We start from the raw sequence: 15,362 nt of genomic DNA, 5'->3' as shown, positions 1-15,362 counted from the left end.
TTTTATCTAAGGCCTTCAAATATTTATGCTTTTCTATTAAAACAAAAGAAATTTTGTTTGACTTCCTTAAATTTGTCTTGGATGACTTCCTAAAATGTATCCTTTTTTTTTTTTTCATATCCAAACTTTAAAGTTGTTTATTTATTTATTTTTTTGCATGAGTGTCATGTTTTTCATTTTTAAATATGGTACTTTTGCATATATATTATGGACTTTTAACTTGCTATAATTTTCTTATTAAAGTTGTTTTTAAAGCAAATTATGAAAATCATGACAATAAATACCACATACCTTCATATGGAGAAATAAAATGACTTATTTATACATTTAAAGATGAAGCCAATTTGTATCCTACCCATGTCTTTATACTGTGCCATGACTTTGGATAAATGTGATGCTGCCACCAATAAATATTTAATGTTGGCTCTGAGGTTTTTGTCTGTATGCTTTGTTTTCTGGGAGTTGACAGTTATAACTGGACTCAGCACATCTGCAGCATATCACGATACTATATGAAGGGGGTGTGTCCAGGTATAGTCAAAATAATTGACCCATATATGGGTTGATTCCCCTACTTAATCTTAATTAGCACCTTGTGATAAGCATGTGAAATAACACATCTGCAGGCAGTGAGAAATAAACAAAAAAATTCTAATTATGTACGTATGTAGAATACACCATTAGGGATGTGTTGATATTTCCTTATATAAAGTATGCACCTAAGTGTGTGTGTGTGTGTGTGTGTGTGTGTGTGTGTGTGTGTAATTATGGATGAAATGTGAGAGAATTGGACTACAATTTATGTAACTAACTCTTTTTCTGAGAGTTGATGCTGATGGGCCAAAATGGATGCTAGGTGATATCCTTGCCTACTATCCTTAAGGTAGGGATCAAACAGGTAACAACACATCCCTGTTCAGGTTTTGGATAACAGCCAGTAGGCTTTTGTACCGCCAACTGAATATCAGCTGTTGGGGATCATCCAATGATCTGGTTCTGGTCAAAATGCCTTCATGGGTTTGTCAAATAGAATTACAAATTTTTGGAACCACTCATGAACAACAATCAACAAAATTTATTTCCTCACTAATGTTGATCGATTCCAGGGGCCAATTTGTCCTAGATATGTGGGCAATACCATGTAAAAAATTTTTAAGATTTCAGTTGAGGACACAAGCTGCCACTCTAAGTGTGGAAGGGATTATTTCCATGTAATAAATGCCTTCTTTAAACTCTGCAACTAAAGGCTGGCATTGTGTAATAGTCCCTAATATTCTCTTTGAGCTTCTTCAGAGATGTGGTCCTTTCAGTATAGTGATGGTTGGAATCTTGGTAAGGACAGCTTACTGGAACAATGTTTAGATAGGGCTTTTCCTTTTGCTTTCATGTCTCTCTTTGAATGGGTTTCTATCTTGAAAATAGCCAACTCCTTGAAAACCATTAGAGCTATTAAAATGCCTCTAATCTGCTGCAGATTCTAAATTAGGATTGTTATTTAGGTGAAGCACCTTGATTTTCTCTAAAGCTTTCAGAATAATAGACTATCCCCCCAAAAAAATTTGTTTTCTATGACTGTATATATAAACTCTTTTCTTTTTATTTAGCCAAGAAACTACTGAGGCAACAATAAATTCTGTCTTCTGGGTAGATGTTTGTCATATTCTAGTGGTGAGCTGAGATCTATTACAATGTATCCTGCCTGATATTTTTCTAGTTTTATTCTTAAAATATTACTTATAAACAAACAAGATTAAATCTAGATTTTAGGCATTTTTAATAAACTTATTAGGAGTGTTTTAATGAATGTATTAGAGTTTTAACAAACAGCAGTTAGGGAGTCATGAGCTTCCCTTCTTCTATGGAAGAAAAGTATTATGATAATGGAAGGAGGGAGGAAGTAATACGACTTCATAGGAAGCAAGCCTTCTCACTGGGAAATATTGCAAGTTTTCAGTGGGCAGCAAAGATTGGCAACATAAAGGACCATTAAGTTTAAGACAGACCCTAAATAGAGAGGTCATATTAGGAGAAGCCTCCACCACGTTGGCAACTGCTGCTATCAGCTTTAGATGAGTAAGACTTTGATTCTGGGTCAACAGAAAAAAGTTGCATGATATTGATCTATGATAATTCCATAAAGTTGAGTCAACACCAAGGGCTTGTTCAAACCTCTTATGTATTGACATGAATAAGTAGTTGTTAAAGGGCTGATTTTTAAAGCACAAAATGCCTAGTCATACTTAAATTCCCAGGTAAAAGATTTGGTTAACAAAGACCTGCTTAAGTCATACAATATTGAGGCAATTTCTGAAAATTGGTGTGCTAGGCAGAATGCTGAAATCACCCCCTAAATTTCCTGCTGTGCACATGCTTGTACAATCCCTTTCCCTTCTATGTAGTTTCGATCTGTGAACATGACAAATGTCACTTGTGTGATTAGATATTTGTTATATCACAAAGGTGAAAATATTTTGCAGATGTAATTGAGGTCTCTAATTAGTTGACTTTGAATGATTCAAAAGGGACATTATTCTGGGTAGGACTGACCTAAGCAGGTGAAAGCCATAAAAACCAAGAGACTCTTCTGCTGGCCTCAAAGAGAAAGAAACAGCCATGTTGAAACCTGCCAGTAGAGAGCGGTCCTCCCTAGAAGCTGAGGACCTCAGTGCTATAATCACAAGGAACTAAGTTCCAGGAGAGAAATGCAGTGTGGCTAATACTTGATTTCAGCTTGTAAGACCCTGAGCAGAGGACTCATCTAATCCATGTCTGGACTCCTGACCCACGAGCATTGTGACATAATAAATGTATGTTGTTTTAAGTACCTAAGTTTGTGCTAATTTGTTGTGTAGTAAATGGAAATAAATACATTTGGGGACCCATTATCTGCTATAGCCAATGAGACCCAGAAATCATCTATGTGATCTCTTAGTTATTAACATCGGAAAATTCTGAATTGTTACAATTTTTCAGGAGTGAGAAATTTACCTCTTTGGGATAAATTATGCCCCAAGGAATACACTTTACTTTGACAAAATTTTTACTTCTCTTCGGAAGGTATATAGCTAAACTATATAGCTACGTACAGATAAAACTATACGTAGATAGATGGAGTCAGTTCTAGAGCTCAAATGAACTTTAAATATAGGGAAATGTAAGATTCTTGAGGGTCCTGGTTGAGGAATTTATTGATTTTCCCAGAAGAAAGCCAAGAAGTGACTCTGAACTCTGAATATAAAAGATGCTAAAACAAACAAACAAAAAACAACAACCCCCAAACAAAAAACAAACCAAAAAAACCAGAAAACACATTTATAGCTATAAAATATGCAGCTTCATGGTGTACCAAAAATAAAAGCATATTTGGATTTGGTACCACAGGGAAGTAGGGAATGATTATTAGGTTTATATTCCTGAGATTCTGAACAAATCTATATCCCTACCCTTTGGATATTATTTTTCTTTTTTAACTTACAATAATATAAGTATTACAAGGACTAGTACAAGAGTTAATAACTCATTTCTCTGTTAGGTTGTCATCTGATTGATTTTAGTACTTCTTTTGGTTCTGGGTTTAGAGGGTAGATATTTGGAGGGTTCAGTCTGAAACTCATAGGAAAATCTGCATAATTTATGCCTAGAAGTATGATTACTTCTTCGACCATCAACTTCTATTAAGAATACAGGAAAATCAATGTTTAAAGAATCTATGACCTGATTTTGATCAAGGTGTCCTCAGGAAAGTCCAGGAAGAGGCCATCAAGACAGCATATTTTACAGTAAATCCCCCACATCACCCCATTTAGTTAGCGGATGTGATGTCACAAAGAGGAGAGAATGTTTCTCAAAGGTCTGAGGGTGACAGTGGGCTAGGACATACAAAGTGTTTGGAAGCTATTGAGGTACTTGGCACAGGATCAAATAGTTGTTGGCTCCCAGGGAGAGGTTAGATACCAGTGTCAAGATCTATGACAGATGTCATAGGGCCTATCAATCAAAAATTTACAAGACTTTTCTTTAGTATTTAGAGAAATCAGTCCTCTATTGATTTTTAGAGGAAATAAATGGAAATTGGTCACTTGATTCTCCCTTGGAGAAACTTCATTAAATACCCTGCTTTATTTTTTCCCCTTGTTTCTTAGCGCAAACAGTGCAACTATTTTGCCAATACTCTTTCTGTTCAGTGGGTAAAGTTGGGGAATTAAGGAAGAGTCTGTAGAAGGGATTTTCCAAGGACAGTCTCCTGCTTTGGCTAAGTAGGATTTAATGTAGCTTTACTGTCATTGTCAATTTTAGCTTCACTCTTTTTCTACATAAAATTTCACTGTTTATTCTTCACTTCTCGCTGCTCACCAGAAAGGATCTCTCTCTTGCATCTCTTCCAGCTATATTCTACTTTTACTTTTACTGGAATCCTGTGAGTATGGTGGTTGGAAGCTAGAGAGAAGGGGTCATTCTCTGAAGTTCTGGTTAAGCTGCAGTTCTAGGCAGGTACTGTTAACACGGGTCCCAGATGTGAGGCCTGCGCTTCCTCCAGAGGTATTGCTGGGCTTCGTATGCATTTGAACCAAGGGGTAGGTGTTTCTTTGTTTTTTCTTCTTCTTGTTTTTCTCTACAACTACAGTCAGTTCCCATCTGTGCCCTCAGACAACAGGTTTTGAGGACTTTGCATATTAAGAGTTTGTTTCCATAGGGCATATAAAGAAGATGAGACGGGGTGGATATTAGGCACTGGCTGATGTTTCACTCCCCAGACAGTACCAGGAGAGAGGCTTTCTTAGGATTTTTCTTCAATCTTCCCTGGAGGAAAAGCTTGTAAAAGGGTACAAACTCATGTTTGCCTATGTTCCCATGTGGTTTCCAGCTTCCATGTTTACCCACACTCAGACTTTAGCAATTAGTTTAAATCTTCTAGTTGATTTTTCTTACCAGTGTATATGCCATTCAGCAGCCTCGAGGCAAATTCCTGGATCTTGTTTCTCCCTGATTTTGGTTTTCACATCCTTGATTTTATTTTTTTTTCCATTGTAACCTTCATTGTCTAATTGGAAAAATCATTGATTTGCATTAATTTTTCTTTTCTTATTTTAAGGGAAGGGAAAGCACAATCTAGTTCTCCATATTTCTGAGATGAGATCAGAACTCAGCAGTTGGTTTTTATATGATTTTGCTATCATTTTGGTTGAAGTAAATATGAAGTATTTTCTAATACTATGTTAAACAAAGCCATTTTCTCTAGAAACTCAGCTCACCACTATCTGTGTAGAATAGTTAGGAGATGATAATAATTCATTGAATAAATTAGAAAATAATACTAAATTATATTCTCTTATTTCCATTTTTTGCATGATATTGTAATCAATTTTTGTGGACAGAATGCTTATAATCAAAATAATAGGTCATGCCGTGTTTATTAATTATATGATTCATAACACTAATTTCAAAAACAATGAATTTATTTAGATGAAACCAGCAATAGTAATTTCATATTTGGTAGCAGGTAATTTGTCAACAGTGGTTCTATTTATGAGAATATCAAGTCATATAATACATCAACTTTTAAAATTAACAACATTATAAAACTCAGAATTTGAGTAAGAGGGGCAAATACCATTTCAGGTTGAAATCACTCGCAAGACACTGAGAAATATTTCCACTGATTCCATCAATGGATTACATTTCTATCTATCTATCTATCTATCTATCTATCTATCTATCTATCTATCTATCTATCTATCATCTATCTATCTATAAATATCTATAGGTCTATATGTCAATCTCTATATATGTGGTTCATTTTTATGAGTTATTCTCAGGTTAAACACATAGTAATGCAATAGGTTTATATTTCCCTTTCTTAAGTAATTTAAAGGAAAAAAACTGTCATTTTACTTCTCAAACGTGATTAGCCCTCAAGCTTATTTGAAAAGTCAAAGGGATTTGCAACAACATGGATGGATCTTGAGATTATTATGCTAAGTGAAATAAGTCAGACAGAAAAAGTCGAGAACCATATGACTTCACTCATTTGTAAAATATAAAACTGAAAAGCAACAAAGGAACAGACAAACAAATAAAGAAACAAAAACTCATAGACACAGACAACAGTTTAGTGGTTACCAGAGGGTAATGGGGGGTGGGGGTGGGTGGTGGTAGAAGAGGGTAAAGGGGGTCAAATATATGGTGACAGAAGGAGAACTGACTCTGGATGGCGAGCACACAATGTGATATATAGATGATACATTACAGAATTGTATACTTGAAACCTATGTAATTTTACTAACAACTGTCACCTCAATAAATTAAAAAAAAAAGTCAAAGGGAAACAGAAGGTTGTGTGTGTGTGTGTGTGTGTGTGTGTGTGTGTGAGAGAGAGAGAGAGAGAGAGAGAGAGAGAGAGAGAGAGATCTTTCTAAAATTATCAAGCTATGTCCAATGTTGGTTTGTGAAGCTGGGGAATGTTTAAGGGGACAAATCTCATTTTAGTTAATGCTGTTATGATATTAAAAGGTATGATTATACAAAATTTCTTCCTTGTTATAATAAATTCTTTTCAGAGAAATACTGAATATATAGTGTGCAGTACAGTTTATTTAAATGCACATGATGTGTTACTCAACTTACTTAAAACAAATCCTCATTTAAATTATAGACAAAACCTATTGTGTTAAATTTTCTTGGTGTTAAAAATTCACAAATGTCTATCCTACATGAAGAATCAGTAAAAAAGCACTTCATAGAAATATATATATTTTTGGGCACAATGCAATTAATGTATCAGCGATCAGTTATCATTAGCCTGATACCACTCCCCCCCCACCCAGAAAAAAAGAAAAGAAAAAGCCTATTCTCTCCTTCCCATATCTGGAAGTCATCAAAGAAACATAAATGTCCAGGGTCGTTACAAGCAGAATGACAAGGCTTACAGAGAGGGGTACATCTCTTACTCAATAACATCCCCAACAATTAATTCCTGCGACCCAATTTAACATATTCTCTCTCTCTCTTTCATCTCAACTGATTTTTTACTAGCTAATTCTCAAGTTTAGGATTTAGTAAGGTCATTTTTCACAGGTCAACTCAGATTCGATTTTATGGAGAAGTAAGATTGTTACAGCACAATTAATATTAAGATTTTTTTCTTTTAAAACATTTTTGAGCATCAGAAAGAGAGCACTTCAACTGGAGAAGGAGGGAGATGGAATTAAAACTCAGAGGTGTTATGTGTAGTAGTAAGGAAAGGATCTGTCTGGCCTAAATGGCCCTGAGAGTAGAAAAGCTTGGTTACTATCAGGGAACTACCAAGTCTTGAGAGCATTTATTGTTGAAGATCAATCAAAATATGGTGGCCAACACTATGTTCTTATAGACCCTTCCTGGCCAAAATATACCCTGTGTTGTCTAGGCAGCTGCTATAAATGGGTTATTCTTTCTTTTTATCTGAAAGCATAGGTTTTCTAAAAACAACTTTCTGCATATTGACCATGGATCATCTAATGTAACAACTCTCACTTCTATGTTGACAACTCCACATGGATAGCTGAAATAATAAAGTTCATAGCCCCTACATAACAGAGAACAGAGCCTAGATCCCAGAGAATTAGTGGGAGCATGGAGGAACAAGCCCCAACATGACTTGAGAGTACTAACCTGCCCTATTACTTGTGATTAAGTCAACATGTTGGCAATTATTATACACATATATGTATATATATTCATAATTCTTAATCAAACTATAATTTTAAAGTTAAGAAAACATATTGAAATAACAAAACTATTTTGATTCTTATAATAGAGGGACCCAATAAGTATTTCATGAACATCAATAATAACAATTCTGCTACTATGAAAACTGTAGCAGTCATTATTATAGAAAAGATTTTTCATTCATAATTATAAGAGACAAAGTTGTAAAAGTTAGTTAAAGGTTTTTGTGATGAAGTGGAATAATTACAAATTTACAATATGAAAGAGTAGCACCTATTGACACTTTATTTTTTGTTTTCTTACCTTTAATTACTTAATTATAGCTGTTCAATAGTTTGTGAACTATTACAGAGTAACAATTTATATCATTAAGAATAATTTTAGTGTGTAAGCAAAAATAAATAAACTTTTGAATTATAAAATGAGTCTTAAAACTGTGGAGAGAAATGTAAAACATTTTAAGGCCATCATTTTATTACTGTCACCATTAGTAATTATTTACAAGGTCTAATTCAAAGGAGTTCTATGGTACAGGCATGTTTTCTAATCTAGAGGAATTTTCAATTAAGAATCATTTCTTAAATATACTTTCAGTAAGCTGAGTAAGTTTTATCATATGTCAAGAAAGTACAGTTATTATTAACCTGCAGCATTTATTTTAAATCAAGTTTTTGAAAGTCTTATGTAATTCTTCTAAATAAGTATCCTATCAATAGGAAATGTGCTTTTTTCCACTTGTATTTTATGAGAAACTAACATTATGCAAGTATATAACAGAATATTAAAAAATAAACCCTACACTTTTGCAACAATGCTCATCAAAATAAATCAACCAAAGCACTATAATTAAATGGCACAACAAAATGGTGCCTTTAGCAATCTTTAATAATTAATATGGTACTTAAGTTGTATATGTTGAAATACTTTCTACGCCCAAGATGGAACTGCTCCTGCCTGGAATGCCACATCAGCAAATCAAAGCTTAGATAACTTTCATATCCCTATAAATGTTCCCTTTGACCAGAAATGCAGTATATCCAGGCAGCCAACCCCCAAACACCAAGCTAACTTTGTGTCTTCTCACCCCAAATAAGGTTGACTGTGTGACCCTAGCCAATCTGATATTTTTTGCTTTTTTCTTCCTTGCTCTTCATCCTTTATCCTATGAAAGCTTTCTGCCTCCACCCCATTTTGTAGTTCAGGTATGCAACATAATGATTCGATATTTGTATATATTGCAGAATGATCACCAAAATAAGTCTAGTTACCATCGATACACTGTTATTAATCATAGTTGCCATGCTGCACATGACATCCCCATGACTTATTTATTTTATAACTGGAAGTTATAACTTCACTTATGCTGTTTTTATTAGATATTTATATGTGGCAACTGTAAAGGTTTGTTATATCTTTTGATATTTAATCAGGATTTTGAGAAATTCCATAGATATTCCACTATAACTAAATCTATGCAGACCAACCACTACAACAGCCACAAGAATCTCCATACAGAGAACAAACTCGTTATGACATGACTGGTCAGGCCCTTAAAACCTCTTGTAGGTTCAGAAGGCATTGATCACACTGATAAATAAAGTTGATACTGAAAGAAGGAAAAACAGTCAAAAAACAATTTCAATAAGTAATGGTTACAGAAATTAGGGGGGAAAAGAAGGATGAATATTAGATAGCATGTTGTGGGGAAATTGTAGGGGAGAAAAATCAACAGTGATTTCTGAGTGGATCCAGAAAGCAGGAGCTCCAATATGACCCCAAGTGTGAAGGATGAATAGTCATGACGGAGGTCAAAAAAACAACAAAAAAACAAAAACAAAACAAAAAACAAAATGAAAAAAACACACACCCAAAATAAAAACAAAGAAAGAAAGAAAGAAACAGGAGCCACAAACAGTAAGGTAGAAGAGAAATCATCAAAGTCTTACTGAAATTCATCTGCCACTTTCCTGCCCACTCACATTCCATTTCTGTGATTTTCCCCATTGAATTGACATTTTACTGCAAAAAAAAAGGCTTAATGTTGTGTGAAAACTTTTAGAGACTACTGTGTACTACTGCGTAGTTACTCTACAAGATATCTTAGACAATACAAGCCTTCCCTCTGGGGCCAGCACACAACTGAGCTAATAGCTCTCACCTAAACACTAGAGCTGAGTAAAGGTAAAAGAGCCGTAACTCCGGCTAATTAATCAATGTATTAATTTTACTAGCTGCTCCAACCAATGCTTTAATCTTTCAGGTGGTAACAGTTTAAACTGTAGCTCTACCACCTCTATGAATTCTAATGCACATATCAAATTGCCGGCTAGATGGTTTCTCATTTGTGGGAAGATAATCTCCCAGTTTACAGCATCGGCGGCCCTGCTGTCTGGGGAGATTAACTGTCTTTTTACCCCAAAAGTCTCATCAGGTTAAACATCATAATAAACTTACTCTGGACTCCAGTTATAACAGTGATATACATTTATTCAGCCCCGCTGGGTATGCATCCTTACCTCTTTTTGTAGTACCTGCTGTAACCATTGCTTTAAATATAAAGATTAGTCAAATAGCTTCCTCAATAACAAAGGCCCTCAACACTACCTCACAGGCTATCCTCGCCATGAGACAAGAGTTAGGGCAGGTCAGAGAAACAGTTCTCAAAAACAGAGCTGCCACAGATTATCTACTTCTCAAACACAATCAAGGATGTAAAACGTTTAAAGGGTTATGCTGTTTCAATCTCTCTGATAATTTACAGTTAATTAAAGATAAAGTTCAACAAATTCATAATATAGTTTCCAATATTAAACTAAAAACAAGATTCTTCGGCCTAGATTTTTCCTTCCTTACTTCCTGGCTTCCCAGTTTAGTAGGACTTAAGGAAACTTTTCTCATTTTCCTTTTATCCTTTATTATAGGTATTCGCTCATGCTGTTGCCTACAATGTGTCTCAGCTTAAAGACTACCCACTGGTTGGCTATGATGGCCTACAGGACAATCCTTACCTGGATTTGTTCATCTACTGAGGACCCTTAGATAGACTTCTGGACAAGCCCTAGCTGCTGGTCTCTCTACGCCCCTTCTCAGCCTGAAGCAGCCAGAGCGGTCATTGCACCTATTCCCTAAAGGCAGTCAGGATTAAGTCTTCAGAGTGGGAGAGGGGGTGGGTTGAGACAGGTTAGTTAGCATGTTGTTAGGTAAACAGAAGGTCCCTGGTGGAATAAACAAAAGGCAGCCATATCCTGAAACTCCAGGTTCTGGAATGGCTCCTTCACTCCAGGACAAAGATATAAGAATGCTCCTTGAGGTTAATAAATTATCTCATAAATCCCTTTAGGCCAGACAAAAAGAACAGATCTGATAAATAGGAATGGGTTCGTTAATCCCTTTACGGTGGGCAAACAGGACAAATCTGATAGATGAATTCCATTAGAAGGTGCCAGCCCCCTTCCCCAAGCAGGCAAGGGAAGAAGGTATAAAAGTAAGAACTTTTGCCTCAGACACAGGGCAATCCCCCTCTCGATCAGAGAGCTGCGACTCTTTCCTCCTTGCTTTTAATAAACTGTCCTTTTTTACAATTCCTTGCCTCTCCTTGGTCCGAGCTTCCATTCTTTGGTTTCATGAGACACGATCCCAGCTCACAGAAAAATATCCTCACTCACAGAAAAATATCCTAAATCATTACCAATAAACAATTTGTAGACACTCAAGTCTATTCCTCTGTCAGTGTGTAGCAAGGAAGTAATTATCTTTGTAACTAATGAGAAAAGACAAAAATTCAAATCTAAAGTTCATTGACGAAGTTAAAAATACAAGAGAAAGTGTTATGAAAATACTTTGAAGGTTGAAACTGCAGTTTGTTCCAATTTACTCAATGAAAAAAAGTGAACTTATGGTTTGCAATATCAATGTGGTTTTTAAAATCATTAATTATGACTTTATTTTATAACTGCCAAGAAACAATTTTTTATTATTCTCTCTTTTATCTCTAAGAGCCCTTTCATTGCTGCCTGTTGGCTTTTTTTTTTAAAAATCTCTTCTCTGAGGGGTGCAAAGCCCTGTTTGCTTCATTTATTTATTTCCTCTTGGTTACTTAGAACTAAGGCCTGGTGTGCTGGTTGTGTGACATATCTAGCTACCTCAGTTTTCCTAAGTGAGCCCAAAACATTTTAAGACTTGAACAAATTAGAATATTAAAGTAATGAAAAACAGAAAGTCATTTCTGGAAATGGATTTCAATATGAATTTATAATAGGAAATAACTCAGATATCAAAGTGCAAAATAGCTATTATTAAAAAAGTATAAAGCCTTTTACCTGTACTTTTATTTATTTTTATTAATATATAAAAAAAAATGAGCCCTAATGCAGCGATAAATGATTTTTAGTTACAAGATGACTAACAATGTTGACACAATTCAATATCTTATTGAATTACTATCTGTTGAATTTGTGGGTTTTTAGCCTCACATCTTGTACCACAAAGTATTTTATTCATAAACCATGTGATCGCGGTTTCACTGAGAAGATTCACAATACCAAGATTTAGACAGATTTCTTTTCTAAACAAAAACCTTTGAAAGATAATGATTTCAATCAAATTATTTGACTTTAGCAAAGTTCCTCTCTTTGAAGAAATGTCCAAGTTAACATACTTCCAACTACAATATTTAATATTGAACAGTGCTTGGTGTTCAATGACATTAATTCTGTGACGATTTTGTTTATTTCTCAATTTGTTTTTTATAGACTTTCACAGGAACAAGGGAAGTGGTTGAGTGTGGTTGTTTCAGCCCTTCAATGAGGTTTTGTCTAAACAAATGCCTTGCTATCCTAGTCATGTTACTGAAGGAAAGCACTGAAAGATTACCAACCAAAATATTTTTTAATCTAACCAAAATAAAAAGCAATTCTGGATATGCAAAATAATGTTTCAATTATGACATTCAATATTACTTTGTAGAGTTATATAATAATAGCCCTTGCAGTGTTATTTCAAAATTAATAAAAATATGTTTGAATTAAAATTATAAATAATGTATATCAGATAAAAACAGAAAATTGCATTGTATAAAGGGAACATTAGTCAAATAACTACATAAAAATAAAATACTAAAAATCTTTCAGTGTTTTAAAAAGATATAATCTCAGCTCAAAATGAAACCCATATGAAACGCACACACACACACACACACAAATAACAAACCAACCAACCAATTAGTTATAGTTTAAAAAGGTTAAATTTTCCCAAGTTCTTAAATTTCAATGAATAGACAAAACTGTTAAGAAAGAAAAATACATCAGATTTCTTTAACCTCTTATCACTATGTGTAATGCTTGAAGGGAGATGTTATAATGTAGGATGTGTTCGTATGGGAAAAAAGTCATCAGCAATTCACAGAATTAAACACACTGTATTTAGCAAGGCTCCAAACACACAGTGTATGCTCACTAAATGGCACATAATAATCCCCACAAACAATAATCATACTGAGTAATAACTCAGTCTGATACATGTTTATAGAATACATTTAAATGCTAATTTAAATACGTTTAAATTTGAAGCTAGAATTTCCCTGTTTTCAGAATGAAATATTGCCTTGGCAGTTACTCACTAGTGAATCTTTAATGAAGTTAAGAGGCTCAGACTATGATTAAATCTTTATTTTGTACTGAGTATAGTTTAGTGTTGATACCAAACAATTGTTACATAACAGGAGCGTTTTTTCAGAAATTATTTTAACTCCCAAATGCCTGTAACCTTGTAAAGCTCTCGATGTTTCTCTCTATACTTTGTCAACAATGTGAGATACTTTAAAGATGGACAAACAAAAAGATATTAATAGTATTTGTATTGTGAAAAATAATATAAATGGAGCCACTTTAAAATGGAGTCGGAGCTGATATCTCAGAGGCCTTGCAGGCCTTTGCCTTGACCCTTTGGAATGTTAAAACAAGGTAAAGTAACCTTCAGACTGGGCTTAAAGCATCTTTGTACCCCTAACAACTGCTTGCAAAGATAACAAGAAAGCAGATATTATGACTACTGGACTGAAAGCTAAAAAAATATTCTTTAGAATTAGCATCACTATGTTATCTATAGAAATTCCTTCCTTCTATGTAATTGATCACCTTCCTTTTCTTATAAATACCCTTTGCCTTCACCTCCTAAGCAGAACGCTAAGTTTCATAACTATTCTTTTGGATCTCAGATAAATGCTTGTTGCCTCTCCCTTTGGCTTTTATTTTTAGCTTAACAGGATGTTTAGTATATAGAAGATCAAACAATTATGTAAGCATCCTTATTTTTTGTTTTTCTTGACATTTTATATCACTTAGATAACAGTGATTACAAATTGTTCAGCTAATATGACTGAGATCACTGTCTCTACCTATGCATACATGAGTATGTCGTATTTTTGAGAGAGAATAAAATAATGGTAAACCTAATTAGTACCACCAAATTTGGTGTAATTGTTTCCTTTCTTTATAGTATCTATTTTAATAGAAACTTATTATTGTCTATATCTAACTATAACACATTTCACAAATTTATTTGTCTAATTTCATGCTGAGGTATTTCAAATTCTATGACCTTTCCAAAAATTTCATACTGTGTCCTTTCTGGGAAGTTAATGTTGACACTGAGTGTCCTCATAATTCTGATTTGATTTAAACTGTAGTTTTAAAACCATTTTTTCCCCTTGTCTCAGCACACTTCACTGATCTGACCTTAGTCTCTCATGTTGATGATTCGTTGACTCCTAAAGTGGTAGCAGACAATAACCCAGTTCTGACTAATGGTCACAAGGTTTAAGCTCCTGGCAGGTTAAAGTTAACACCTTAATCTAAGTTATGTTTCAGTTCCTGAGCCCTAAATTTGGATGGACTTTTTTGGCTACCTCTCCTTGAAACTGGTTCTCCCTGGAGACAACCTCGGAGTTGTCCCCAAGACCTAAAGAAATGATTTATTACCCTTATCTCGCCTCTGACCAATCAGCTCATAATAGGACCACTAACCCTCAGTGTCTTAAGATTTTGCCCTGTGTAGTCTGTAACCTGCATGACATCAGGGATCAGTCTTTGAGAGCTCGAGCTCGCCCATCTGCACATTGGCCAATTTTGATAAACTTACTTCTTTGTTTACTGCAACCCCCTGCTCATGCATTTTTTTGGCAGAACAAACTTAATTATTAGGCTCTGGTAACAATATGGTGATTGTTCCATACTATGGAGTATATTAAATGCTAAAGGAGCAATTCTGTTTATTTTCATTGAATACATCCTTACATGAATCTTAATACACACCAGGCACTGGTCATTTTCACAGTCCCTGAGTTAGCTAACATGCATATACTTAGCAATTGGTAAAACCCTCACATTCCTTCCCTGCTCTGTGGAATGAGAACCATTATTGTAGAAAAGGATGAGCAGAAATCTCCTCTTTGCCAGGAGAGTAAGTCAGAAACACTACTTCATTTCAAGTCAAATGGTAGAAATTGATGCCAAACTCAGAGACTTGAAAAAATGAAGTTTTGTGACCCTCATTTGTATCCCCACTGAATTCACCAATAGCAACCCACAAGAAAATTCAGATAGGTCATGACAGATGACAGTGACATTTCATGTATTTAACCTAGGGACAGACTCATT

At 34.7% G+C, this 15,362-nt stretch overlaps 2 protein-coding genes across 2 annotated transcripts in view; both read right to left on the bottom strand.

Moving 5' to 3' along the window:
* LOC109448109 (disintegrin and metalloproteinase domain-containing protein 20) overlaps positions 1-15,362 on the bottom strand; it is an 81,578-nt gene that overhangs the window by 55,953 nt on the left and 10,263 nt on the right. The gene's annotated exons all lie outside the window — the stretch shown is intronic.
* The window catches only part of ADAM29 (ADAM metallopeptidase domain 29), a 37,276-nt gene that overhangs the window by 11,682 nt on the left and 10,232 nt on the right, over positions 1-15,362 (bottom strand). The window lies entirely within an intron of this gene.

The sequence above is a fragment of the Rhinolophus sinicus genome, linkage group LG07 (genome assembly GCF_036562045.2).
Source record: "Rhinolophus sinicus isolate RSC01 linkage group LG07, ASM3656204v1, whole genome shotgun sequence".
Taxonomy (NCBI): Eukaryota; Metazoa; Chordata; class Mammalia; order Chiroptera; family Rhinolophidae; genus Rhinolophus; species Rhinolophus sinicus.
The sequence above is the reverse complement of the archived record's forward strand: the minus strand, read 5'-3'. Positions and strand labels throughout refer to the sequence as shown.